General features: G+C 45.7%; 58 non-coding genes and 4 pseudogenes across 58 annotated transcripts; all 62 read left to right on the top strand.

Moving 5' to 3' along the window:
- The first annotated feature begins 513 nt into the window (after positions 1-513).
- LOC114170839 lies at positions 514-632 on the top strand. The gene has a single exon (XR_003601218.1). It is a non-coding gene; the product is annotated as a 5S ribosomal RNA (ribosomal RNA).
- Positions 633-1,178: 546 nt separating this feature from the next.
- Positions 1,179-1,297, top strand: LOC114170807. The gene has a single exon (XR_003601186.1). It is a non-coding gene; the product is annotated as a 5S ribosomal RNA (ribosomal RNA).
- Positions 1,298-1,515: 218 nt separating this feature from the next.
- LOC114170782 lies at positions 1,516-1,634 on the top strand. Its single transcript, XR_003601162.1, has one exon. It is a non-coding gene; the product is annotated as a 5S ribosomal RNA (ribosomal RNA).
- Positions 1,635-1,851: 217 nt separating this feature from the next.
- LOC114170843 lies at positions 1,852-1,970 on the top strand (annotated as a pseudogene).
- Positions 1,971-2,193: 223 nt separating this feature from the next.
- On the top strand, positions 2,194-2,312 carry LOC114170824. Its single transcript, XR_003601203.1, has one exon. It is a non-coding gene; the product is annotated as a 5S ribosomal RNA (ribosomal RNA).
- Positions 2,313-2,531: 219 nt separating this feature from the next.
- Positions 2,532-2,650, top strand: LOC114170775. Its single transcript, XR_003601155.1, has one exon. It is a non-coding gene; the product is annotated as a 5S ribosomal RNA (ribosomal RNA).
- A 219-nt stretch (positions 2,651-2,869) lies between these two features.
- Positions 2,870-2,988, top strand: LOC114170781. Its single transcript, XR_003601161.1, has one exon. It is a non-coding gene; the product is annotated as a 5S ribosomal RNA (ribosomal RNA).
- A 218-nt stretch (positions 2,989-3,206) lies between these two features.
- LOC114170841 lies at positions 3,207-3,325 on the top strand (annotated as a pseudogene).
- A 223-nt stretch (positions 3,326-3,548) lies between these two features.
- Positions 3,549-3,667, top strand: LOC114170823. The gene has a single exon (XR_003601202.1). It is a non-coding gene; the product is annotated as a 5S ribosomal RNA (ribosomal RNA).
- Positions 3,668-3,885: 218 nt separating this feature from the next.
- LOC114170774 lies at positions 3,886-4,004 on the top strand. Its single transcript, XR_003601154.1, has one exon. It is a non-coding gene; the product is annotated as a 5S ribosomal RNA (ribosomal RNA).
- Positions 4,005-4,222: 218 nt separating this feature from the next.
- LOC114170780 lies at positions 4,223-4,341 on the top strand. Its single transcript, XR_003601160.1, has one exon. It is a non-coding gene; the product is annotated as a 5S ribosomal RNA (ribosomal RNA).
- A 218-nt stretch (positions 4,342-4,559) lies between these two features.
- LOC114170840 lies at positions 4,560-4,678 on the top strand (annotated as a pseudogene).
- A 222-nt stretch (positions 4,679-4,900) lies between these two features.
- Positions 4,901-5,019, top strand: LOC114170822. The gene has a single exon (XR_003601201.1). It is a non-coding gene; the product is annotated as a 5S ribosomal RNA (ribosomal RNA).
- Positions 5,020-5,238: 219 nt separating this feature from the next.
- On the top strand, positions 5,239-5,357 carry LOC114170773. Its single transcript, XR_003601153.1, has one exon. It is a non-coding gene; the product is annotated as a 5S ribosomal RNA (ribosomal RNA).
- A 218-nt stretch (positions 5,358-5,575) lies between these two features.
- Positions 5,576-5,694, top strand: LOC114170821. Its single transcript, XR_003601200.1, has one exon. It is a non-coding gene; the product is annotated as a 5S ribosomal RNA (ribosomal RNA).
- Positions 5,695-5,914: 220 nt separating this feature from the next.
- On the top strand, positions 5,915-6,033 carry LOC114170810. The gene has a single exon (XR_003601189.1). It is a non-coding gene; the product is annotated as a 5S ribosomal RNA (ribosomal RNA).
- A 220-nt stretch (positions 6,034-6,253) lies between these two features.
- LOC114170814 lies at positions 6,254-6,372 on the top strand. The gene has a single exon (XR_003601193.1). It is a non-coding gene; the product is annotated as a 5S ribosomal RNA (ribosomal RNA).
- A 219-nt stretch (positions 6,373-6,591) lies between these two features.
- On the top strand, positions 6,592-6,710 carry LOC114170804. The gene has a single exon (XR_003601184.1). It is a non-coding gene; the product is annotated as a 5S ribosomal RNA (ribosomal RNA).
- A 219-nt stretch (positions 6,711-6,929) lies between these two features.
- LOC114170785 lies at positions 6,930-7,048 on the top strand. The gene has a single exon (XR_003601164.1). It is a non-coding gene; the product is annotated as a 5S ribosomal RNA (ribosomal RNA).
- A 219-nt stretch (positions 7,049-7,267) lies between these two features.
- On the top strand, positions 7,268-7,385 carry LOC114170827. Its single transcript, XR_003601206.1, has one exon. It is a non-coding gene; the product is annotated as a 5S ribosomal RNA (ribosomal RNA).
- Positions 7,386-7,602: 217 nt separating this feature from the next.
- Positions 7,603-7,721, top strand: LOC114170765. The gene has a single exon (XR_003601146.1). It is a non-coding gene; the product is annotated as a 5S ribosomal RNA (ribosomal RNA).
- Positions 7,722-7,935: 214 nt separating this feature from the next.
- On the top strand, positions 7,936-8,052 carry LOC114170847 (annotated as a pseudogene).
- Positions 8,053-8,273: 221 nt separating this feature from the next.
- On the top strand, positions 8,274-8,390 carry LOC114170834. The gene has a single exon (XR_003601214.1). It is a non-coding gene; the product is annotated as a 5S ribosomal RNA (ribosomal RNA).
- Positions 8,391-8,607: 217 nt separating this feature from the next.
- LOC114170771 lies at positions 8,608-8,726 on the top strand. The gene has a single exon (XR_003601151.1). It is a non-coding gene; the product is annotated as a 5S ribosomal RNA (ribosomal RNA).
- Positions 8,727-8,942: 216 nt separating this feature from the next.
- LOC114170832 lies at positions 8,943-9,060 on the top strand. The gene has a single exon (XR_003601212.1). It is a non-coding gene; the product is annotated as a 5S ribosomal RNA (ribosomal RNA).
- A 215-nt stretch (positions 9,061-9,275) lies between these two features.
- On the top strand, positions 9,276-9,392 carry LOC114170831. The gene has a single exon (XR_003601211.1). It is a non-coding gene; the product is annotated as a 5S ribosomal RNA (ribosomal RNA).
- A 218-nt stretch (positions 9,393-9,610) lies between these two features.
- On the top strand, positions 9,611-9,728 carry LOC114170798. The gene has a single exon (XR_003601177.1). It is a non-coding gene; the product is annotated as a 5S ribosomal RNA (ribosomal RNA).
- A 213-nt stretch (positions 9,729-9,941) lies between these two features.
- LOC114170818 lies at positions 9,942-10,058 on the top strand. The gene has a single exon (XR_003601197.1). It is a non-coding gene; the product is annotated as a 5S ribosomal RNA (ribosomal RNA).
- A 216-nt stretch (positions 10,059-10,274) lies between these two features.
- Positions 10,275-10,391, top strand: LOC114170835. Its single transcript, XR_003601215.1, has one exon. It is a non-coding gene; the product is annotated as a 5S ribosomal RNA (ribosomal RNA).
- A 215-nt stretch (positions 10,392-10,606) lies between these two features.
- Positions 10,607-10,725, top strand: LOC114170762. Its single transcript, XR_003601143.1, has one exon. It is a non-coding gene; the product is annotated as a 5S ribosomal RNA (ribosomal RNA).
- A 214-nt stretch (positions 10,726-10,939) lies between these two features.
- On the top strand, positions 10,940-11,057 carry LOC114170802. Its single transcript, XR_003601182.1, has one exon. It is a non-coding gene; the product is annotated as a 5S ribosomal RNA (ribosomal RNA).
- Positions 11,058-11,270: 213 nt separating this feature from the next.
- On the top strand, positions 11,271-11,388 carry LOC114170797. Its single transcript, XR_003601176.1, has one exon. It is a non-coding gene; the product is annotated as a 5S ribosomal RNA (ribosomal RNA).
- A 217-nt stretch (positions 11,389-11,605) lies between these two features.
- On the top strand, positions 11,606-11,722 carry LOC114170816. Its single transcript, XR_003601195.1, has one exon. It is a non-coding gene; the product is annotated as a 5S ribosomal RNA (ribosomal RNA).
- A 217-nt stretch (positions 11,723-11,939) lies between these two features.
- LOC114170764 lies at positions 11,940-12,058 on the top strand. Its single transcript, XR_003601145.1, has one exon. It is a non-coding gene; the product is annotated as a 5S ribosomal RNA (ribosomal RNA).
- A 217-nt stretch (positions 12,059-12,275) lies between these two features.
- Positions 12,276-12,392, top strand: LOC114170825. The gene has a single exon (XR_003601204.1). It is a non-coding gene; the product is annotated as a 5S ribosomal RNA (ribosomal RNA).
- Positions 12,393-12,609: 217 nt separating this feature from the next.
- On the top strand, positions 12,610-12,727 carry LOC114170794. Its single transcript, XR_003601174.1, has one exon. It is a non-coding gene; the product is annotated as a 5S ribosomal RNA (ribosomal RNA).
- Positions 12,728-12,941: 214 nt separating this feature from the next.
- On the top strand, positions 12,942-13,058 carry LOC114170812. The gene has a single exon (XR_003601191.1). It is a non-coding gene; the product is annotated as a 5S ribosomal RNA (ribosomal RNA).
- Positions 13,059-13,273: 215 nt separating this feature from the next.
- Positions 13,274-13,391, top strand: LOC114170793. Its single transcript, XR_003601173.1, has one exon. It is a non-coding gene; the product is annotated as a 5S ribosomal RNA (ribosomal RNA).
- A 217-nt stretch (positions 13,392-13,608) lies between these two features.
- Positions 13,609-13,725, top strand: LOC114170829. Its single transcript, XR_003601208.1, has one exon. It is a non-coding gene; the product is annotated as a 5S ribosomal RNA (ribosomal RNA).
- A 217-nt stretch (positions 13,726-13,942) lies between these two features.
- LOC114170792 lies at positions 13,943-14,060 on the top strand. Its single transcript, XR_003601172.1, has one exon. It is a non-coding gene; the product is annotated as a 5S ribosomal RNA (ribosomal RNA).
- Positions 14,061-14,276: 216 nt separating this feature from the next.
- Positions 14,277-14,395, top strand: LOC114170761. Its single transcript, XR_003601142.1, has one exon. It is a non-coding gene; the product is annotated as a 5S ribosomal RNA (ribosomal RNA).
- A 216-nt stretch (positions 14,396-14,611) lies between these two features.
- LOC114170759 lies at positions 14,612-14,730 on the top strand. The gene has a single exon (XR_003601140.1). It is a non-coding gene; the product is annotated as a 5S ribosomal RNA (ribosomal RNA).
- Positions 14,731-14,947: 217 nt separating this feature from the next.
- LOC114170791 lies at positions 14,948-15,065 on the top strand. Its single transcript, XR_003601171.1, has one exon. It is a non-coding gene; the product is annotated as a 5S ribosomal RNA (ribosomal RNA).
- A 218-nt stretch (positions 15,066-15,283) lies between these two features.
- On the top strand, positions 15,284-15,401 carry LOC114170790. Its single transcript, XR_003601170.1, has one exon. It is a non-coding gene; the product is annotated as a 5S ribosomal RNA (ribosomal RNA).
- Positions 15,402-15,619: 218 nt separating this feature from the next.
- Positions 15,620-15,736, top strand: LOC114170828. Its single transcript, XR_003601207.1, has one exon. It is a non-coding gene; the product is annotated as a 5S ribosomal RNA (ribosomal RNA).
- Positions 15,737-15,954: 218 nt separating this feature from the next.
- Positions 15,955-16,071, top strand: LOC114170813. Its single transcript, XR_003601192.1, has one exon. It is a non-coding gene; the product is annotated as a 5S ribosomal RNA (ribosomal RNA).
- Positions 16,072-16,289: 218 nt separating this feature from the next.
- On the top strand, positions 16,290-16,407 carry LOC114170815. The gene has a single exon (XR_003601194.1). It is a non-coding gene; the product is annotated as a 5S ribosomal RNA (ribosomal RNA).
- A 215-nt stretch (positions 16,408-16,622) lies between these two features.
- On the top strand, positions 16,623-16,739 carry LOC114170820. Its single transcript, XR_003601199.1, has one exon. It is a non-coding gene; the product is annotated as a 5S ribosomal RNA (ribosomal RNA).
- A 216-nt stretch (positions 16,740-16,955) lies between these two features.
- On the top strand, positions 16,956-17,073 carry LOC114170789. The gene has a single exon (XR_003601169.1). It is a non-coding gene; the product is annotated as a 5S ribosomal RNA (ribosomal RNA).
- Positions 17,074-17,288: 215 nt separating this feature from the next.
- Positions 17,289-17,406, top strand: LOC114170817. Its single transcript, XR_003601196.1, has one exon. It is a non-coding gene; the product is annotated as a 5S ribosomal RNA (ribosomal RNA).
- Positions 17,407-17,621: 215 nt separating this feature from the next.
- Positions 17,622-17,740, top strand: LOC114170758. Its single transcript, XR_003601139.1, has one exon. It is a non-coding gene; the product is annotated as a 5S ribosomal RNA (ribosomal RNA).
- A 218-nt stretch (positions 17,741-17,958) lies between these two features.
- On the top strand, positions 17,959-18,076 carry LOC114170805. Its single transcript, XR_003601185.1, has one exon. It is a non-coding gene; the product is annotated as a 5S ribosomal RNA (ribosomal RNA).
- Positions 18,077-18,292: 216 nt separating this feature from the next.
- On the top strand, positions 18,293-18,412 carry LOC114170787. Its single transcript, XR_003601166.1, has one exon. It is a non-coding gene; the product is annotated as a 5S ribosomal RNA (ribosomal RNA).
- Positions 18,413-18,624: 212 nt separating this feature from the next.
- LOC114170838 lies at positions 18,625-18,741 on the top strand. Its single transcript, XR_003601217.1, has one exon. It is a non-coding gene; the product is annotated as a 5S ribosomal RNA (ribosomal RNA).
- A 216-nt stretch (positions 18,742-18,957) lies between these two features.
- LOC114170767 lies at positions 18,958-19,075 on the top strand. Its single transcript, XR_003601148.1, has one exon. It is a non-coding gene; the product is annotated as a 5S ribosomal RNA (ribosomal RNA).
- A 215-nt stretch (positions 19,076-19,290) lies between these two features.
- LOC114170757 lies at positions 19,291-19,409 on the top strand. Its single transcript, XR_003601138.1, has one exon. It is a non-coding gene; the product is annotated as a 5S ribosomal RNA (ribosomal RNA).
- A 216-nt stretch (positions 19,410-19,625) lies between these two features.
- Positions 19,626-19,742, top strand: LOC114170801. Its single transcript, XR_003601181.1, has one exon. It is a non-coding gene; the product is annotated as a 5S ribosomal RNA (ribosomal RNA).
- A 216-nt stretch (positions 19,743-19,958) lies between these two features.
- Positions 19,959-20,075, top strand: LOC114170833. Its single transcript, XR_003601213.1, has one exon. It is a non-coding gene; the product is annotated as a 5S ribosomal RNA (ribosomal RNA).
- A 212-nt stretch (positions 20,076-20,287) lies between these two features.
- Positions 20,288-20,405, top strand: LOC114170788. Its single transcript, XR_003601167.1, has one exon. It is a non-coding gene; the product is annotated as a 5S ribosomal RNA (ribosomal RNA).
- A 214-nt stretch (positions 20,406-20,619) lies between these two features.
- LOC114170756 lies at positions 20,620-20,738 on the top strand. The gene has a single exon (XR_003601137.1). It is a non-coding gene; the product is annotated as a 5S ribosomal RNA (ribosomal RNA).
- A 215-nt stretch (positions 20,739-20,953) lies between these two features.
- LOC114170763 lies at positions 20,954-21,072 on the top strand. Its single transcript, XR_003601144.1, has one exon. It is a non-coding gene; the product is annotated as a 5S ribosomal RNA (ribosomal RNA).
- A 217-nt stretch (positions 21,073-21,289) lies between these two features.
- Positions 21,290-21,406, top strand: LOC114170826. The gene has a single exon (XR_003601205.1). It is a non-coding gene; the product is annotated as a 5S ribosomal RNA (ribosomal RNA).
- The last annotated feature ends 95 nt before the right edge of the window (positions 21,407-21,501 follow it).

Raw genomic sequence — 21,501 nt, 5'->3', positions numbered from 1 at the left:
TCTTGGCTGCCCCTTTTGCAGCTAGGGTTTCTATGTCTCTTCATTACCAGGCAAAAAGAGAAACTTAATCAAAAAGGAATTTAGTTTTGTTCTTAGCAAGGTTTGAACCCACAACCACTCAATTGTCAAGTCAAGTGCTTAACCAATTTAACCAACCATGTTTCATGATAATTCCTAAAATTTTAGGATTACATTATCACGTCTCACATTCAAATATACATTAAAAAAATACACAAGTTAAAACAACATACAAATGGCATACATAGGACTTGAACCCAAGTCCTCTCACATAATCAAAGTACTTTCAACCACTTGAGCTAGTACTTTTCCACATCATAATAATCCGCATTAAATGCCTTAAAGGCTCCTATTACCCACATGTAATAAATAATTATTTAATTAATTATTTAAAATTCTCGGGTCTTACATTCTTCGTGCCCCCGCGCCGCGCCAAGTGTTCAAACTTAGGCCTAATGCGAAACCCATATGTACATTGATCGTGCAATACTTCACAAGTGGGATCATACCAACACTAATGCACCGGATCCACTCGGAACTCCGCAGTTAAGCGTGCTTAGGCGAGAGTAGTACTAGGATGGGTGACCTCTTGAGAAGTCCTCGTGTTGCACCTCTTTTTTACGTTATTTTCTTTTCCTACGTTCTTTTAATCACTATTTTTTTTGCAACCAAATCCTAAATTATCACCTAAATGATTCCAACTGACTACTACAAAAATCTCTTCAGACAAAAACAACCCACCTCACGTCCCGTGCCTCCGCCCCACGCCAAGTGTTCAAACTTAGGGTCAATGCGAAACCCATATGTACAATGATCGTGCAATACTTCACAGGTGCGATCATACAAGCACGAATGCACCAGATCCCATCAGAACTCCGTAGTTCAGCATGAGTAGTACTAGGATGAGTGACCTCCTGGGAAGACCTTTTATTGCACCTCTTTTTTACGTTATTCTCTTTTCCTACGTCCTTCTCATCACTATGTTTTTTTTTTGCAATCAAATCCTAAATTATCACCTAAATCATTCCAACTGACTACTACCAAAATCTCTTCAGACCAAAACAACCCACCTCACGTCCCCGTGCCCCCGCGCCGAGCCAAGTCTTCAAACTTAGGCCCAATGCGAAACCCATATGTACATTGATCGTGCAATGCTTCACAGGTGCGATCATACCAGCACTAATGCACCGGATCCCATCAGAACTCCGCAGTTAAGCGTGCTTGGTCGAGAGTAGTACTAAGATGGGTGACCTCCTGGGAAGTCCTCGTGTTACACCTCTTTTTTACGTTATTTTCTTTTCCTACGTTCTTTTCATCACTGTTTTTTTTTGCAATCAAATCCTAAATTATCACCTAAATCATTCCAACTGACTACTACCAAAATCTCTTCAGACCAAAACAACCCACCTCACATCACAGTGCCTCCGCGCCGCGCCAAGTGTTCAAAGTTAGGCCCAATGCGAAACCCATATGTACATTGATCGTGCAATACTTCACAGGTGCGATCATACCAGCACTAATGCACCGGATCCCATCAGAACTCCGTAGGTAAGCGTGCTTGGGCGAGAGTAGTACTAGGATGGGTGACCTCCTGGGAAGTCCTCGTGTTGCACCTCTTTTTTACGTTATTTTCTTTTCCTACGTTCTTTTCATCACTACTTTTTTTGCAATCAAATCCTAAATTATCACCTAAATGATTCCAACTGACTACTACTAAAATCTCTTCAGACCAAAACAACCCACCTCACGTCCCCGCACCCCCGCGCCGTGCCAAGTGTTCAAACTTAGGCCCAATGCGAAACCCATATGTACATTAATCGTGCCATACTTCACGGGTGCGATCATACCAGCACTAATCCACCGGATCCCATCAGAACTTCGCAGTTAAGCGTGCTTGGGCGAGAGGAGTAATAGGATGGGTGACTTGCTGGGATGTCCTCGTGTTGTACCTCTTTTTCACGTTATTTTCTTTTCCTACGTTCTTTTCATCACTGTTTTTTTTTTTTTGCAATCAAATTCTAAATTATCACCTAAATCTTTCCAACTGACTACTTCCAAAATCTCTTCAGACCAAAACAACCCACCTCACGTCCCAGTGCCCCCGCGTCGCGCCAAGTTTTCAAACATTAGGCCCAATGCGAAACCCATATGTACATTGATCGTGCAATACTTCATAGGTGCGATCATACCAGCACTAATACACCGGAATTCATCAGAACTCCGCAGTTAAGCGTGCTTGGGCGAGAGTAGTAGTAGGATGGGTGACCTCCTTGGAAGTCCTCGTGTTGCACCTCATTTTTACGTTATTTTCTTTTCCTACGTTCTTTTCATCACTATTTTTTTTTTGCAATCAAATCCTAAATTATCACCTAAATCATTCCAACTGACTACTACCAAAATCTCTTCAGACCAAAACAACCCACCTCACGTCACCATGCCCCCGCGCCGCGCCAAGTGTTCAAACATAGGCCCAATGCGAAACCCATACGTACATTGATCGTGCAATGCTTAACAGGTGCGATCATACCAGCACTAATGCACCGGATCCCATCAGAACTCCGCAGTTAAACGTGCTTGGGCGAGAGTAGTACTAGGATGGGTGACCTCCTGGGAAGTCCTCGTGTTGCACCTCTTTTTTACGTTATTTTCTTTTCCTACGTTCTTTTCATCACTATTTTTTTTTTGCAATCAAATCCTAAATTATCACCTAAATCATTCCAACTGACTACTACCAAAATCTCTTCAGACCAAAACAACCCACCTCACATCACAGTGCCTCCGCGCCGCGCCAAGTGTTCAAAGTTAGGCCCAATGCGAAACCCATATGTACATTGATCGTGCAATACTTCACAGGTGCGATCATACCAGCACTAATGCACCGGATCCCATCAGAACTCCGTAGGTAAGCGTGCTTGGGCGAGAGTAGTACTAGGATGGGTGACCTCCTGGGAAGTCCTCGTGTTGCACCTCTTTTTTACGTTATTTTCTTTTCCTACGTTCTTTTCATCACTACTTTTTTTTGCAATCAAATCCTAAATTATCACCTAAATGATTCCAACTGACTACTACTAAAATCTCTTCAGACCAAAACAACCCACCTCACGTCCCCGCACCCCCGCGCCGTGCCAAGTGTTCAAACTTAGGCCCAATGCGAAACCCATATGTACATTAATCGTGCCATACTTCACGGGTGCGATCATACCAGCACTAATCCACCGGATCCCATCAGAACTTCGCAGTTAAGCGTGCTTGGGCGAGAGGAGTAATAGGATGGGTGACTTGCTGGGATGTCCTCGTGTTGTACCTCTTTTTCACGTTATTTTCTTTTCCTACGTTCTTTTCATCACTGTTTTTTTTTTTTTGCAATCAAATTCTAAATTATCACCTAAATCTTTCCAACTGACTACTTCCAAAATCTCTTCAGACCAAAACAACCCACCTCACGTCCCAGTGCCCCCGCGTCGCGCCAAGTTTTCAAACATTAGGCCCAATGCGAAACCCATATGTACATTGATCGTGCAATACTTCATAGGTGCGATCATACCAGCACTAATACACCGGAATTCATCAGAACTCCGCAGTTAAGCGTGCTTGGGCGAGAGTAGTAGTAGGATGGGTGACCTCCTTGGAAGTCCTCGTGTTGCACCTCATTTTTACGTTATTTTCTTTTCCTACGTTCTTTTCATCACTATTTTTTTTTGCAATCAAATCCTAAATTATCACCTAAATCATTCCAACTGACTACTACCAAAATCTCTTCAGACCAAAACAACCCACCTCACGTCACCATGCCCCCGCGCCGCGCCAAGTGTTCAAACATAGGCCCAATGCGAAACCCATACGTACATTGATCGTGCAATGCTTAACAGGTGCGATCATACCAGCACTAATGCACCGGATCCCATCAGAACTCCGCAGTTAAACGTGCTTGGGCGAGAGTAGTACTAGGATGGGTGACCTCCTGGGAAGTCCTCGTGTTGCACCTCTTTTTTACGTTATTTTCTTTTCCTACGTTCTTTTCATCACTATTTTTTTTTGCAATCAAATCCTAAATTATCACCTAAATCATTCCAACTGACTACTACCAAAATCTCTTCAGACCAAAACAACCCACCTCACATCACAGTGCCTCCGCGCCGCGCCAAGTGTTCAAAGTTAGGCCCAATGCGAAACCCATATGTACATTGATCGTGCAATACTTCACAGGTGCGATCATACCAGCACTAATGCACCGGATCCCATCAGAACTCCGTAGGTAAGCGTGCTTGGGCGAGAGTAGTACTAGGATGGGTGACCTCCTGGGAAGTCCTCGTGTTGCACCTCTTTTTTACGTTATTTTCTTTTCCTACGTTCTTTTCATCACTACTTTTTTTTGCAATCAAATCCTAAATTATCACCTAAATGATTCCAACTGACTACTACTAAAATCTCTTCAGACCAAAACAACCCAGCTCACGTCCCCGCACCCCCGCGCCGTGCCAAGTGTTCAAAATTAGGCCCAATGCGAAACCCATATGTACATTAATCGTGCCATACTTCACGGGTGCGATCATACCAGCACTAATCCACCGGATCCCATCAGAACTTCGCAGTTAAGCGTGCTTGGGCGAGAGGAGTAATAGGATGGGTGACTTGCTGGGATGTCCTCGTGTTGTACCTCTTTTTCACGTTATTTTCTTTTCCTACGTTCTTTTCATCACTGTTTTTTTTTTTTGCAATCAAATTCTAAATTATCACCTAAATCTTTCCAACTGACTACTTCCAAAATCTCTTCAGACCAAAACAACCCACCTCACGTCCCAGTGCCCCCGCGCCGCGCCAAGTTTTCAAACATTAGGCCCAATGCGAAACCCATATGTACATTGATCGTGCAATACTTCATAGGTGCGATCATACCAGCACTAATACACCGGAATTCATCAGAACTCCGCAGTTAAGCGTGCTTGGGCGAGAGTAGTAGTAGGATGGGTGACCTCCTTGGAAGTCCTCGTGTTGCACCTCATATTTACGTTATTTTCTTTTCCTACGTTCTTTTCATCACTATTTTTTTTTTGCAATCAAATCCTAAATTATCACCTAAATCATTCCAACTGACTACTACCAAAATCTCTTCAGACCAAAACAACCCACCTCACGTCACCGTGCCCCCGCGCCGCGCCAAGTGTTCAAACATAGGCCCAATGCGAAACCCATACGTACATTGATCGTGCAATGCTTAACAGGTGCGATCATACCAGCACTAATGCACCGGATCCCATCAGAACTCCGCAGTTAAACGTGCTTGGGCGAGAGTAGTACTAGGATGGGTGACCTCCTGGGAAGTCCTCGTGTTGCACCTCTTTTTTACGTTATTTTCTTTTCCTACGTTCTTTTCATCACTATTTTTTTTTGCAATCAAATCCTAAATTATCACCTAAATCATTCCAACTGACTACTACATAAATCTGTTCAGACCAAAACAACCCACCTCACGTCCCCGTGCTCCCGCGCCGCGCCAAGTGTTCAAACCTAGGCCCAATGCGAAACCCATATCTACATTGATCGTGCAATAATTCACGGGTGCGATCAAACCAGCACTAATGCACCGGATCCCATCAGAACTCCGCAGTTAAGCGTGCTTGGGCGAGAGTAGTACTAGGATTGGTGACCTCCTGGGAAGTCCTCGTGTTGCCCCTCATTTTTACGTTATTTTCTTTTCCTACGTTCTTTTGATCATTGTTTTTTTTTTTGCAATCAAATTCTAAATTATCACCTAAATCATTCCAACTGACTACTACCAAAATCTCTTCAGACCAAAACAACCCACCTCACGTCCCAGTGCCTCCGCGCCGCGCCAAATGTTCAAACTTAGGCCCAATGCGAAACCCATATGTACATTGATCGTGCAATACTTCACAGGTGCGATCATACAAGCACTAATGCACCGGATCCCATCAGAACTCCGCAGTTAAGCGTGCTTGGGCGAGAGTAATACTAGGATGGGTGACCTCCTGGGAAGTCCTCGTGTTGCACCTCTTTTTTACGTTATTTTCTTTTCCTACGTTCTTTTCATCACTGTTATTTTTTTTGCAATCAAATCCTAAATTATCACCTAAATCATTCCAACTGACTACTACCAAAATCTCTTCAGACCAAAACCACCCACCTCACGTCCCCGTGCCCCCGCGCCGTGCCACGTGTTCAAACTTAGGCCCAATGCGAAACCCATATATACATTGATCGTGCAATGCTTCACAGGTGCGATCATACCAGCACTAATGCACCGGATCCCATCAGAACTCCGCAGTTAAGCGTGCTTGGTCGAGAGTAGTACTAAGATGGGTGACCTCTTGGGAAATCCTTGTGTTGCACCGCTTTTTTACGTTATTTTCTTTTCCTACGTTCTTTTCATCACTGTTATTTTTTTTGCAATCAAATTCTAAATTATCACCTAAATCATTCCAACTGACTACTACAAAAATCTCTCCAGACCAAAACAACCCACCTCACGTCCCAGTGCCCCCGCGCCGCGCCAAGTGTTCGAACTTAGCCCAATGCGAAACCCATATGTACATTGATCGTGCAATACTTCACAGGTGCGATCATACCAGCACTAATGCACCGGATCCCATCAGAACTCCACAGTTAAGTGTGCTTGGGCGCGAGTTGTACTAGGATGGGTGACCTCCTGGGAAGTCCTCGTGTTGCACCTCTTTTTTACGTTATTTTCTTTTACTACGTTCTTTTCATCACTGTTTTTTTTTTTGCAATCAAATCCTAAATTATCACCTAAATCATTCCAACTGACTACTACCAAAATCTCTTCAGACCAAAACAACCAACCTCACGTCCCCGTGGCCCTACGCCGCGCCAAGTGTTCAAACTTAGCCCAATGCGAAACCCATATGTACATTGATCGTGCAATACTTCACAGGTGCGATCATACCAGCACTAATGCACCGGATCCCATCAGAACTCCGCAGTTAAGCGTGCTTGGGCGCGAGTTGTACTAGGATGGGTGACCTCCTGGGAAGTCCTCGTGTTGCACCTCTTTTTTACGTTATTTTCTTTCCTACGTTCTGTTCATCACTGTTTTTTTTTTTGCAATCAAATCCTCAATTATCACCTAAATCATTCCAACTGACTACTACCAAAATATCTTCAGACCAAAACAACCCACCTCACGTCCCCGTGCCCCTGCGCCGCGCCAAGTGTTCAAACTTAGGCCCAATGCGAAACCCATATGTACATTGATCGTGCAATACTTCACAGGTGCGATCATACTAGCACTAATACACCGGAATCCATCAGAACTCCGCAGTTAAGCGTGCTTGGGCGAGAGTAGTACTGGATGGGTGACCTCCTGGGAAGTCCTCGTGTTGCACCTCTTTTTTACGTTATTTTCTTTTCCTACGTTCTTTTCATCACTGTTTTCTTTTGCAATCAAATCCTAAATTATCACCTAAATCATTCCAACCGACTACTACCAAAATCTCTTAGACCAAAACAACCCACCTCACGTCCCCGTGCCCCCGCGCCGCGCCAAGTGTTCAAACTTAGGCCCAATGCGAAACCCATATGTACATTGATCGTGCAATACTTCACAGGTGCGATCATACCAGCACTAATGCACCGGATCCCATCAGAACTCCGCAGTTAAGCGTGCTTGGGCGAGAGTAGTACTGGGATGGGTGACCTCCTGGGAAGTCCTCGTGTTGCACCTCTTTTTACGTTATTTTCTTTTCCTACGTTCTTTTCATCACTACTTTTTTTGCAATCAAATCCTAAATTATCACCTAAATGATTCCAACTGACTACTACTAAAATCTCTTCAGACCAAAACAACCCACCTCACGTCCCCGCGCCCCGCGCCGTGCCAAGTGTTCAAACTTAGGCCCAATGCGAAACCCATATGTACATTAATCGTGCATACTTCACGGGTGCGATCATACCAGCACTAATCCACCGGATCCCATCAGAACTTCGCAGTTAAGCGTGCTTGGGCGAGAGAGTAATAGGATGGGTGACTTGCTGGATGTCCTCGTGTTGTACCTCTTTTTCACGTTATTTTCTTTTCCTACGTTCTTTTCATCACTGTTTTTTTTTTTTTGCAATCAAATTCTAAATTATCACCTAAATCTTCCAACTGACTACTTCCAAAATCTCTTCAGACCAAAACAACCCACCTCACGTCCCAGTGCCCCCGCGCCGCGCCAAGTTTCAAACATTAGGCCCAATGCGAAACCCATATGTACATTGATCGTGCAATACTTCATAGGTGCGATCATACCAGCACTAATACACCGGATTCATCAGAACTCCGCAGTTAAGCGTGCTTGGGCGAGAGTAGTAGTAGGATGGGTGACCTCCTGGAAGTCCTCGTGTTGCACCTCATTTTTACGTTATTTTCTTTTCCTACGTTCTTTTCATCACTATTTTTTTTTGCAATCAAATCCTAAATTATCACCTAAATCATTCCAACTGACTACTACCAAAATCTCTTCAGACCAAAACAACCCACCTCACGTCACCGTGCCCCCGCGCCGCGCCAAGTGTTCAAACATAGGCCCAATGCGAAACCCATAGTACATTGATCGTGCAATACTTAACAGGTGCGATCATACCAGCACTAATGCACCGGATCCCATCAGAACTCCGCAGTTAAACGTGCTTGGGCGAGAGTAGTACTAGGATGGGTGACCTCCTGGGAAGTCCTCGTGTTGCACCTCTTTTTTACGTTATTTTCTTTTCCTACGTTCTTTTCATCACTATTTTTTTTTGCAATCAAATCCTAAATTATCACCTAAATCATTCCAACTGACTACTACATAAATCTGTTCAGACCAAAACAACCCACCTCACGTCCCCGTGCTCCCGCGCCGCGCCAAGTGTTCAAACTAGGCCCAATGCGAAACCCATATCTACATTGATCGTGCAATAATTCACGGTGCGATCAAACCAGCACTAATGCACCGGATCCCATCAGAACTCCGCAGTTAAGCGTGCTTGGGCGAGAGTAGTACTAGGATGGTGACCTCCTGGGAAGTCCTCGTGTTGCCCTCTTTTTACGTTATTTTCTTTCCTACGTTCTTTTGATCATTGTTTTTTTTTGCAATCAAATTCTAAATTATCACCTAAATCATTCCAACTGACTACTACCAAAATCTCTTCAGACCAAAACAACCCACCTCACGTCCCAGTGCCTCCGCGCCGCGCCAAATGTTCAAACTTAGGCCCAATGCGAAACCCATATGTACATTGATCGTGCAATACTTCACAGGTGCGATCATACAGCACTAATGCACCGGATCCCATCAGAACTCCGCAGTTAAGCGTGCTTGGGCGAGAGTAGTACTGGATGGGTGACCTCTTGGGAAGTCCTCGTGTTGCACCTCTTTTTTACGTTATTTTCTTTTCCTACGTTCTTTTCATCACTGTTTTCTTTTGCAATCAAATCCTAAATTATCACCTAAATCATTCCAACCGACTACTACCAAAATCTCTTCAGACCAAAACAACCCACCTCACGTCCCCGTGCCCCCGCGCCGCGCCAAGTGTTCAAACTTAGGCCCAATGCGAAACCCATATGTACATTGATCGTGCAATACTTCACAGGTGCGATCATACCAGCACTAATGCACCGGATCCCATCAGAACTCCGCAGTTAAGCGTGCTTGGGCGAGAGTAGTACTGGATGGGTGACCTCCTGGGAAGTCCTCGTGTTGCACCTCTTTTTTACGTTATTTTCTTTTCCTACGTTCTTTTCATCACTATTTTTTTTGCAATCAAATCCTAAATTATCACCTAAATCATTCCAACTGACTACTACAAAATCTCTTCAGACCAAAACAACCCACCTCACGTCCCCGGCCCCCGCGCCGGCCAAGTGTTCAAACTTAGGCCCAATGCGAAACCCATATGTACATTATCGTGCCATACTTCACGGGTGCGATCATACCAGCACTAATGCACCGGATCCCATCAGAACTCCGCAGTTAAGCGTGCTTGGGCGAGAGAGTACTAGGATGGGTGACCTCTGGGAAGTCCTCGTGTTGCACCTCTTTTTACGTTATTTTCTTTTCCTACGTTCTTTTCATCACTGTTTTTTTTTTGCAATCAAATTCTAAATTATCACCTAAATCATTCCAACTGACTACTACCAAAATCTCTTCAGACCAAAACAACCCACCTCACGTCCCGTGCCCCCGCGCCGCGCCAAGTTTCAAACTTAGGCCCAATGCGAAACCCATATGTACATTGATCGTGCAATACTTCACAGGTGCGATCATACCAGCACTAATCACCGGATTCCATCAGAACTCCGCAGTTAAGCGTGCTTGGGCGAGAGTAGTATAGGATGGGTGACCTCCTGGGAAGTCCTCGTGTTGCACCTCTTTTTACGTTATTTTCTTTTCCTACGTTCTTTTCATCACTTTTTTTTTTGCAATCAAATCCTAAATTATCACCTAAATCATTCCAACTGACTACTACCAAAATCTCTTCAGACCAAAACAACCCACCTCACGTCCCGTGCCCCCGCGCCGCGCCAAGTGTTCAAACTTAGGCCCAATGCGAAACCCATATGTACATTGATCGTGCAATACTTCACAGGTGCGATCATACCAGCACTAATGCACCGGATCCCATCAGAACTCCGCAGTTAAGCGTGCTTGGGCGAGAGTAGTACTAGGATGGGTGACCTCCTGGGAAGTCCTCGTGTTGCACCTCTTTTTTACGTTATTTTCTTTTCCTACGTTCTTTTCATCACTGTTTTTTTTTGCAATCAAATCCTAAATTATCACCTAAATCATTCCAACTGACTACTACAAAATCTCTTCAGACCAAAACAACCCACCTCACGTCCCGTGCCCCGCGCCGCGCCAAGTGTTCAAACTAGGCCCAATGCGAAACCCATATGTACATTGATCGTGCAATACTTCACAGGTGCGATCATACCAGCACTAATGCACCGGATCCCATCAGAACTCCGCAGTTAAGCGTGCTTGGGCGAGAGTAGTACTAGGATGGTGACCTCCTGGGAAGTCCTCGTGTTGCACCTCTTTTTACGTTATTTTCTTTCCTACGTTCTTTTCATCACTGTTTTTTTTTTGCAATCAAATCTAAATTATCACCTAAATCATTCCAACGACTACTACCAAAATCTCTTCAGACCAAAACAACCCACCTCACGTCCCGTGCCCCGCGCCGCGCCAAGTGTTCAAACTTAGGCCCAATGCGAAACCCATATGTACATTGATCGTGCAATACTTCACAGGTGCGATCATACCAGCACTAATGCACCGGATCCCATCAGAACTCCGCAGTTAAGCGTGCTTGGGCGAGAGTAGTACTGGATGGGTGACCTCCTGGGAAGTCCTCGTGTTGCACCTCTTTTTTACGTTATTTTCTTTTCCTACGTTCTTTCATCACTGTTTTCTTTTGCAATCAAATCCTAAATTATCACCTAAATCATTCCAACCGACTACTACCAAAATCTCTTCAGACCAAAACAACCCACCTCACGTCCCCGTGCCCCCGCGCCGCGCCAAGTGTTCAAACTTAGGCCCAATGCGAAACCCATATGTACATTGATCGTGCAATACTTCACAGGTGCGATCATACCAGCACTAATGCACCGGATCCCATCAGAACTCCGCAGTTAAGCGTGCTTGGGCGAGAGTAGTACTGGATGGGTGACCTCTGGGAAGTCCTCGTGTTGCACCTCTTTTTTACGTTATTTCTTTTCCTACGTTCTTTTCATCACTGTTTTCTTTTGCAATCAAATCCTAAATTATCACCTAAATCATTCCAACCGACTACTACCAAAATCTCTTCAGACCAAAACAACCCACCTCACGTCCCCGTGCCCCCGCGCCGCGCCAAGTGTTCAAACTTAGGCCCAATGCGAAACCCATATGTACATTGATCGTGCAATACTTCACAGGTGCGATCATACCAGCACTAATGCACCGGATCCCATCAGAACTCCGCAGTTAAGCGTGCTTGGGCGAGAGTAGTACTGGGATGGGTGACCTCCTGGGAAGTCCTCGTGTTGCACCTCTTTTTTACGTTATTTTCTTTTCCTACGTTCTTTTCATCACTGTTTTCTTTTGCAATCAAATCCTAAATTATCACCTAAATCATTCCAACCGACTACTACCAAAATCTCTTAGACCAAAACAACCCACCTCACGTCCCCGTGCCCCCGCGCCGCGCCAAGTGTTCAAACTTAGGCCCAATGCGAAACCCATATGTACATTGATCGTGCAATACTTCACAGGTGCGATCATACCAGCACTAATGCACCGGATCCCATCAGAACTCCGCAGTAAGCGTGCTTGGGCGAGAGTAGTACTGGATGGGTGACCTCCTGGGAAGTCCTCGTGTTGCACCTCTTTTTACGTTATTTTCTTTTCCTACGTTCTTTTCATCACTGTTTTCTTTTGCAATCAAATCCTAAATTATCACCTAAATCATTCCAACCGACTACTACCAAAATCTCTTCAGACCAAAACAACCCACCTCACGTCCCCGTGCCCCCGCGCCGCGCCAAGTGTTCAAACTTAGGCCCAATGCGAAACCCATATGTACATTGATCGTGCAATACTTCACAGGTGCGATCATACCAGCACTAATGCACCGGATCCCATCAGAACTCCGCAGTTAAGCGTGCTTGGGCGAGAGTAGTACTGGATGGGTGACCTCCTGGGAAGTCCTCGTGTTGCACCTCTTTTTACGTTATTTTCTTTCCTACGTTCTTTTCATCACTGTTTTCTTTTGCAATCAAATCCTAAATTATCACCTAAATCATTCCAACGACTACTACCAAAATCTCTTCAGACCAAAACAACCCACCTCACGTCCCCGTGCCCCCGCGCCGCGCCAATGTTCAAACTTAGGCCCAATGCGAAACCCATATGTACATTGATCGTGCAATACTTCACAGGTGCGATCATACCAGCACTAATGCACCGGATCCCATCAGAACTCCGCAGTTAAGCGTGCTTGGGCGAGAGTAGTACTGGATGGGTGACCTCCTGGAAGTCCTCGTGTTGCACCTCTTTTTACGTATTTTCTTTTCCTACGTTCTTTTCATCACTGTTTTCTTTTGCAATCAAATCCTAAATTATCACCTAAATCATTCCAACCGACTACTACCAAAATCTCTTCAGACCAAAACAACCCACCTCACGTCCCCGTGCCCCGCGCCGCGCCAAGTGTTCAAACTTAGGCCCAATGCGAAACCCATATGTACATTGATCGTGCAATACTTCACAGGTGCGATCATACCAGCACTAATGCACCGGATCCCATCAGAACTCCGCAGTTAAGCGTGCTTGGGCGAGAGTAGTACTGGATGGGTGACCTCCTGGGAAGTCCTCGTGTTGCACCTCTTTTTTACGTTATTTTCTTTTCCTACGTTCTTTCATCACTGTTTTCTTTTGCAATCAAATCCTAAATTATCACCTAAATCATTCCAACCGACTACTACCAAAATCTCTTCAGACCAAAACAACCCACCTCACGTCCCCGTGCCCCCGCGCCGCGCCAAGTGTTCAAACTTAGGCCCAATGCGAAACCCATATGTACATTGATCGTGCAATACTTCACAGGTGCGATCATACCAGCACTAATGCACCGGATCCCATCAGAACTCCGCAGTTAAGCGTGCTTGGCGAGAGTAGTACTGGATGGGTGACCTCCTGGGAAGTCCTCGTGTTGCACCTCTTTTTTACGTTATTTTCTTTTCCTACGTTCTTTTCATCACTGTTTCTTTTGCAATCAAATCCTAAATTATCACCTAAATCATTCCAACCGACTACTACCAAAATCTCTTCAGACCAAAACAACCCACCTCACGTCCCCGTGCCCCCGCGCCGCGCCAAGTGTTCAAACTTAGGCCCAATGCGAAACCCATATGTACATTGATCGTGCAATACTTCACAGGTGCGATCATACCAGCACTAATGCACCGGATCCCATCAGAACTCCGCAGTTAAGCGTGCTTGGGCGAGAGTAGTACTGGATGGGTGACCTCCTGGGAAGTCCTCGTGTTGCACCTCTTTTTTACGTTATTTTCTTTCCTACGTTCTTTTCATCACTGTTTTTTTTGCAATCAAATCCTAAATTATCACCTAAATCATTCCAACCGACTACTACCAAAATCTCTTCAGACCAAAACAACCCACCTCACGTCCCCGTGCCCCCGCGCCGCGCCAAGTGTTCAAACTTAGGCCCAATGCGAAACCCATATGTACATTGATCGTGCAATACTTCACAGGTGCGATCATACCAGCACTAATGCACCGGATCCCATCAGAACTCCGCAGTTAAGCGTGCTTGGGCGAGAGTAGTACTAGGATGGGTGACCTCCTGGGAAGTCCTCGTGTTGCACCTCTTTTTTACGTTATTTTCTTTTCCTACGTTCTTTTCATCACTGTTTTCTTTTGCAATCAAATCCTAAATTATCACCTAAATCATTCCAACCGACTACTACCAAAATCTCTTCAGACCAAAACAACCACCTCACGTCCCCGTGCCCCGCGCCGCGCCAAGTGTTCAAACTTAGGCCCAATGCGAAACCCATATGTACATTGATCGTGCAATACTTCACAGGTGCGATCATACCAGCACTAATGCACCGGATCCCATCAGAACTCCGCAGTTAAGCGTGCTTGGGCGAGAGTAGTACTAGGATGGGTGACCTCCTGGGAAGTCCTCGTGTTGCACCTCTTTTTTACGTTATTTTCTTTTCCTACGTTCTTTTCATCACTGTTTTTTTTGCAATCAAATCCTAAATTATCACCTAAATCATTCCAACCGACTACTACCAAAATCTCTTCAGACCAAAACAACCCACCTCACGTCCCCGTGCCCCCGCGCCGCGCCAAGTGTTCAAACTTAGGCCCAATGCGAAACCCATATGTACATTGATCGTGCAATACTTCACAGGTGCGATCATACCAGCACTAATGCACCGGATCCCATCAGAACTCCGCAGTTAAGCGTGCTTGGGCGAGAGTAGTACTGGATGGGTGACCTCCTGGGAAGTCCTCGTGTTGCACCTCTTTTTTACGTTATTTTCTTTTCCTACGTTCTTTTCATCACTGTTTTCTTTTGCAATCAAATCCTAAATTATCACCTAAATCATTCCAACCGACTACTACCAAAATCTCTTCAGACCAAAACAACCCACCTCACGTCCCCGTGCCCCCGCGCCGCGCCAAGTGTTCAAACTTAGGCCCAATGCGAAACCCATATGTACATTGATCGTGCAATACTTCACAGGTGCGATCATACCAGCACTAATGCACCGGATCCCATCAGAACTCCGCAGTTAAGCGTGCTTGGGCGAGAGTAGTACTGGATGGGTGACCTCCTGGGAAGTCCTCGTGTTGCACCTCTTTTTTACGTTATTTTCTTTTCCTACGTTCTTTTCATCACTGTTTTCTTTTGCAATCAAATCCTAAATTATCACCTAAATCATTCCAACCGACTACTACCAAAATCTCTTCAGACCAAAACAACCCACCTCACGTCCCCGTGCCCCCGCGCCGCGCCAAGTGTTCAAACTTAGGCCCAATGCGAAACCCATATGTACATTGATCGTGCAATACTTCACAGGTGCGATCATACCAGCACTAATGCACCGGATCCCATCAGAACTCCGCAGTTAAGCGTGCTTGGCGAGAGTAGTACTGGATGGGTGACCTCCTGGGAAGTCCTCGTGTTGCACCTCTTTTTTACGTTATTTTCTTTTCCTACGTTCTTTTCATCACTGTTTTCTTTTGCAATCAAATCCTAAATTATCACCTAAATCATTCCAACCGACTACTACCAAAATCTCTTCAGACCAAAACAACCCACCTCACGTCCCCGTGCCCCCGCGCCGCGCCAAGTGTTCAAACTTAGGCCCAATGCGAAACCCATATGTACATTGATCGTGCAATACTTCACAGGTGCGATCATACCAGCACTAATGCACCGGATCCCATCAGAACTCCGCAGTTAAGCGTGCTTGGGCGAGAGAGTACTGGATGGGTGACCTCCTGGGAAGTCCTCGTGTTGCACCTCTTTTTTACGTTATTTTCTTTTCCTACGTTCTTTTCATCACTGTTTTCTTTTGCAATCAAATCCTAAATTATCACCTAAATCATTCCAACCGACTACTACCAAAATCTCTTCAGACCAAAACAACCCACCTCACGTCCCCGTGCCCCCGCGCCGCGCCAAGTGTTCAAACTTAGGCCCAATGCGAAACCCATATGTACATTGATCGTGCAATACTTCACAGGTGCGATCATACCACACTAATGCACCGGATCCCATCAGAACTCCGCAGTTAAGCGTGCTTGGGCGAGAGTAGTACTGGGATGGGTGACCTCCTGGGAAGTCCTCGTGTTGCACCTCTTTTTTACGTTATTTTCTTTCCTACGTTCTTTTCATCACTGTTTTCTTTTGCAATCAAATCCTAAATTATCACCTAAATCATTCCAACCGACTACTACCAAAATCTCTTCAGACCAAAACAACCCACCTCACGTCCCCGTGCCCCGCGCCGCGCCAAGTGTTCAAACTTAGGCCAATGCGAAACCCATATGTACATTGATCGTGCAATACTTCACAGGTGCGATCATACCAGCACTAATGCACGGATCCCATCAGAACTCCGCAGTTAAGCGTGCTTGGGCGAGAGTAGTACTGGATGGGTGACCTCCTGGGAAGTCCTCGTGTTGCACCTCTTTTTTACGTTATTTTCTTTTCCTACGTTCTTTTCATCACTGTTTTCTTTGCAATCAAATCCTAAATTATCACCTAAATCATTCCAACCGACTACTACCAAAATCTCTTCAGACCAAAACAACCCACCTCACGTCCCCGTGCCCCCGCGCCGCGCCAAGTGTTCAAACTTAGGCCCAATGCGAAACCCATATGTACATTGATCGTGCATACTTCACAGGTGCGATCATACCAGCACTAATGCACCGGATCCCATCAGAACTCCGCAGTTAAGCGTGCTTGGGCGAGAGTAGTACTGGATGGGTGACCTCCTGGGAAGTCCTCGTGTTGCACCTCTTTTTACGTTATTTTCTTTTCCTACGTTCTTTCATCACTGTTTTCTTTTGCAATCAAATCCTAAATTATCACCTAAATCATTCCAACCGACTACTACCAAAATCTCTTCAGACCAAAACAACCCACCTCACGTCCCCGTGCCCCCGCGCCGCGCCAAGTGTTCAAACTTAGGCCCAATGCGAACCCATATGTACATTGATCGTGCAATACTTCACAGGTCGATCATACCAGCACTAATGCACCGGATCCCATCAGAACTCCGCAGTTAAGCGTGCTTGGGCGAGAGTAGTACTAGGATGGGTGACCTCCTGGGAAGTCCTCGTGTTGCACCTCTTTTTTACGTTATTTTCTTTTCCTACGTTCTTTTCATCACTGTTTTCTTTTGCAATCAAATCCTAAATTATCACCTAAATCATTCCAACGACTACTACCAAAATCTCTTCAGACCAAAACAACCCACCTCACGTCCCGTGCCCCGCGCCGCGCCAAGTGTTCAAACTTAGGCCCAATGCGAAACCCATATGTACATTGATCGTGCAATACTTCACAGGTGCGATCATACCAGCACTAATGCACCGGATCCCATCAGAACTCCGCAGTTAAGCGTGCTTGGGCGAGAGTAGTACTAGGATGGGTGACCTCCTGGGAAGTCCTCGTGTTGCACCTCTTTTTTACGTTATTTTCTTTTCCTACGTTCTTTTCATCACTGTTTTCTTTTGCAATCAAATCCTAAATTATCACCTAAATCATTCCAACCGACTACTACCAAAATCTCTTCAGACCAAAACAACCCACCTCACGTCCCCGTGCCCCCGCGCCGCGCCAAGTGTTCAAACTTAGGCCCAATGCGAAACCCATATGTACATTGATCGTGCAATACTTCACAGGTGCGATCATACCAGCACTAATGCACCGGATCCCATCAGAACTCCGCAGTTAAGCGTGCTTGGGCGAGAGTAGTACTGGGATGGGTGACCTCCTGGGAAGTCCTCGTGTGCACCTCTTTTTACGTTATTTTCTTTTCCTACGTTCTTTTCATCACTGTTTTCTTTTGCAATCAAATCCTAAATTATCACCTAAATCATTCCAACCGACTACTACCAAAATCTCTTCAGACCAAAACAACCCACCTCACGTCCCCGTGCCCCCGCGCCGCGCCAAGTGTCAAACTTAGGCCCAATGCGAAACCCATATGTACATTGATCGTGCAATACTTCACAGGTGCGATCATACCAGCACTAATGCACCGGATCCCATCAGAACTCCGCCAGTTAAGCGTGCTTGGGCGAGAGTAGTACTGGGATGGGTGACCTCCTGGGAAGTCCTCGTGTTGCACCTCTTTTTTACGTTATTTTCTTTTTCCTACGTCTTTTCATCACTGTTTTCTTTTGCAATCAATCCTAAATTATCACCTAAATCATTCCAACGACTACTACAAAATCTCTTCAGACCAAAACAACCCACCTCACGTCCCCGTGCCCCCGCCGCGCCAAGTGTTCAAACTTAGGCCCAATGCGAAACCCATATGTACATTGATCGTGCAATACTTCACGGTGCGATCATACCAGCACTAATGCACCGGATCCCATCAGAACTCCGCAGTTAGCGTGCTTGGCGAGAGTAGTACTAGGATGGGTGACCTCCTGGGAAGTCCTCGTGTTGCACCCTCTTTTTTACGTTATTTCTTTTCCTACGTTCTTTTCATCACTGTTTTCTTTTGCAATCAAATCCTAAATTATCACCTAAATCATTCCAACCGACTACTACCAAATCTCTTCAGACCAAAACAACCCACCTCACGTCCCGTGCCCCCGCGCCGCGCCAAGTGTTCAAACTTAGGCCCAATGCGAAACCCATATGTACATTGATCGTGCAATACTTCACAGGTGCGATCATACCAGCACTAATGCACCGGATCCCATCAGAACTCCGCAGTTAAGCGTGCTTGGGCGAGAGTAGTACTAGGATGGGTGACCTCCTGGGAATCCTCGTGTTGCACCTCTTTTTACGTTATTTTCTTTTCCTACGTTCTTTCATCACTGTTTTCTTTTGCAATCAAATCCTAAATTATCACCTAAATCATTCCAACCGACTACTACCAAAATCTCTTCAGACCAAAACAACCCACCTCACGTCCCCGTGCCCCCGCCCGCGCCAAGTGTTCAAACTTAGGCCCAATGCGAAACCCATATGTACATTGATCGTGCAATACTTCACAGGTGCGATCATACCAGCACTAATGCACCGGATCCCATCAGAACTCCGCAGTTAAGCGTGCTTGGGCGAGAGTAGTACTAGGATGGGTGACCTCCTGGGAAGTCCTCGTGTTGCACCTCTTTTTACGTTATTTTCTTTTCCTACGTTCTTTTCATCACTGTTTTCTTTTGCAATCAAATCCTAAATTATCACCTAAATCATTCCAACCGACTACTACCAAAATCTCTTCAGACCAAAACAACCCACCTCACGTCCCCGTGCCCCCGCGCCGCGCCAAGTGTTCAAACTTAGGCCCAATGCGAAACCCATATGTACATTATCGTGCAATACTTCACAGGTGCGATCATACCAGCACTAATGCACCGGATCCCATCAGAACTCCGCAGTTAAGCGTGCTTGGGCGAGAGAGTACTAGGATGGGTGACCTCCTGGGAAGTCTCGTGTTGCACCTCTTTTTTACGTTATTTTCTTTTCCTACGTTCTTTTCATCACTGTTTTTTTTGCAATCAAATCCTAAATTATCACCTAAATCATTCCAACCGACTACTACCAAAATCTTTCAGACCAAAACAAACCACCTCACGTCCCCGTGCCCCGCGCCGCGCCAAGTGTTCAAACTTAGGCCCAATGCGAAACCCCATATGTACATTGATCGTGCAATACTTCACAGGTGCGATCATACCAGCACTAATGCACCGGATCCATCAGAACTCCGCAGTTAAGCGTGCTTGGCGAGAGTAGTACTAGGATGGGTGACCTCCTGGGAAGTCCTCGTGTTGCACCTCTTTTTACGTTATTTCTTTTCCTACTTCTTTTCATCACTGTTTTTTTTGCAATCAAATCCTAAATTATCACCTAAATCATTCCAACGACTACTACCAAAATCTCTTCAGACCAAAACAACCCACCTCACGTCCCCGTGCCCCCGCGCCGCGCCAAGTGTTCAAACTAGGCCCAATGCGAAACCCATATGTACATTGATCGTGCAATACTTCACAGGTGCGATCATACCAGCACTAATGCACCGGATCCCATCAGAACTCCGCAGTTAAGCGTGCTTGGGCGAGAGTAGTACTGGATGGGTGACCTCCTGGGAAGTCCTCGTGTTGCACCTCTTTTTTACGTTATTTTCTTTTCCTACGTTCTTTTCATCACTGTTTTCTTTTGCAATCAAATCCTAAATTATCACCTAATCATTCCAACGACTACTACCAAATCTCTTCAGACCAAAACAACCCACCTCACGTCCCGTGCCCCCGCGCCGCGCCAAGTGTTCAAACTTAGGCCCAATGCGAAACCCATATGTACATTGATCGTGCAATACTTCACAGGTGCGATCATACCAGCACTAATGCACCGGATCCCATCAGAACTCCGCAGTTAAGCGTGCTTGGGCGAGAGTAGTACTAGGATGGGTGACCTCCTGGGAAGTCCTCGTGTTGCACCTCTTTTTACGTTATTTTCTTTTCCTACGTTCTTTCATCACTGTTTTCTTTTGCAATCAAATCCTAAATTATCACCTAAATCATTCCAACCGACTACTACCAAAATCTCTTCAGACCAAAACAACCCACCTCACGTCCCCGTGCCCCCGCGCCGCGCAAGTGTTCAAACTTAGGCCCAATGCGAAACCCATATGTACATTGATCGTGCAATACTTCACAGGTGCGATCATACCAGCACTAATGCACCGGATCCCATCAGAACTCCGCAGTTAAGCGTGCTTGGGCGAGAGTAGTACTGGGATGGGTGACCTCCTGGGAAGTCCTCGTGTTGCACCTCTTTTTTACGTTATTTTCTTTTCCTACGTTCTTTTCATCACTGTTTTCTTTTGCAATCAAATCCTAAATTATCACCTAAATCATTCCAACCGACTACTACCAAAATCTCTTCAGACCAAAACAACCCACCTCACGTCCCGTGCCCCCGCGCCGCGCCAAGTGTTCAAACTTAGGCCCAATGCGAAACCCATATGTACATTGATCGTGCAATACTTCACAGGTGCGATCATACCAGCACTAATGCACCGGATCCATCAGAACTCCGCAGTTAAGCGTGCTTGGGCGAGAGTAGTACTGGATGGGTGACCTCCTGGGAAGTCCTCGTGTTGCACCTCTTTTTTACGTTATTTCTTTCCTACGTTCTTTTCATCACTGTTTCTTTTGCAATCAAATCCTAAATTATCACCTAAATCATTCCAATGACTACTAC

This window comes from Vigna unguiculata, chromosome 11 (assembly GCF_004118075.2).
Source record: "Vigna unguiculata cultivar IT97K-499-35 chromosome 11, ASM411807v1, whole genome shotgun sequence".
NCBI classification, from domain to species: Eukaryota; Viridiplantae; Streptophyta; class Magnoliopsida; order Fabales; family Fabaceae; genus Vigna; species Vigna unguiculata.
The sequence above is the reverse complement of the archived record's forward strand: the minus strand, read 5'-3'. Positions and strand labels throughout refer to the sequence as shown.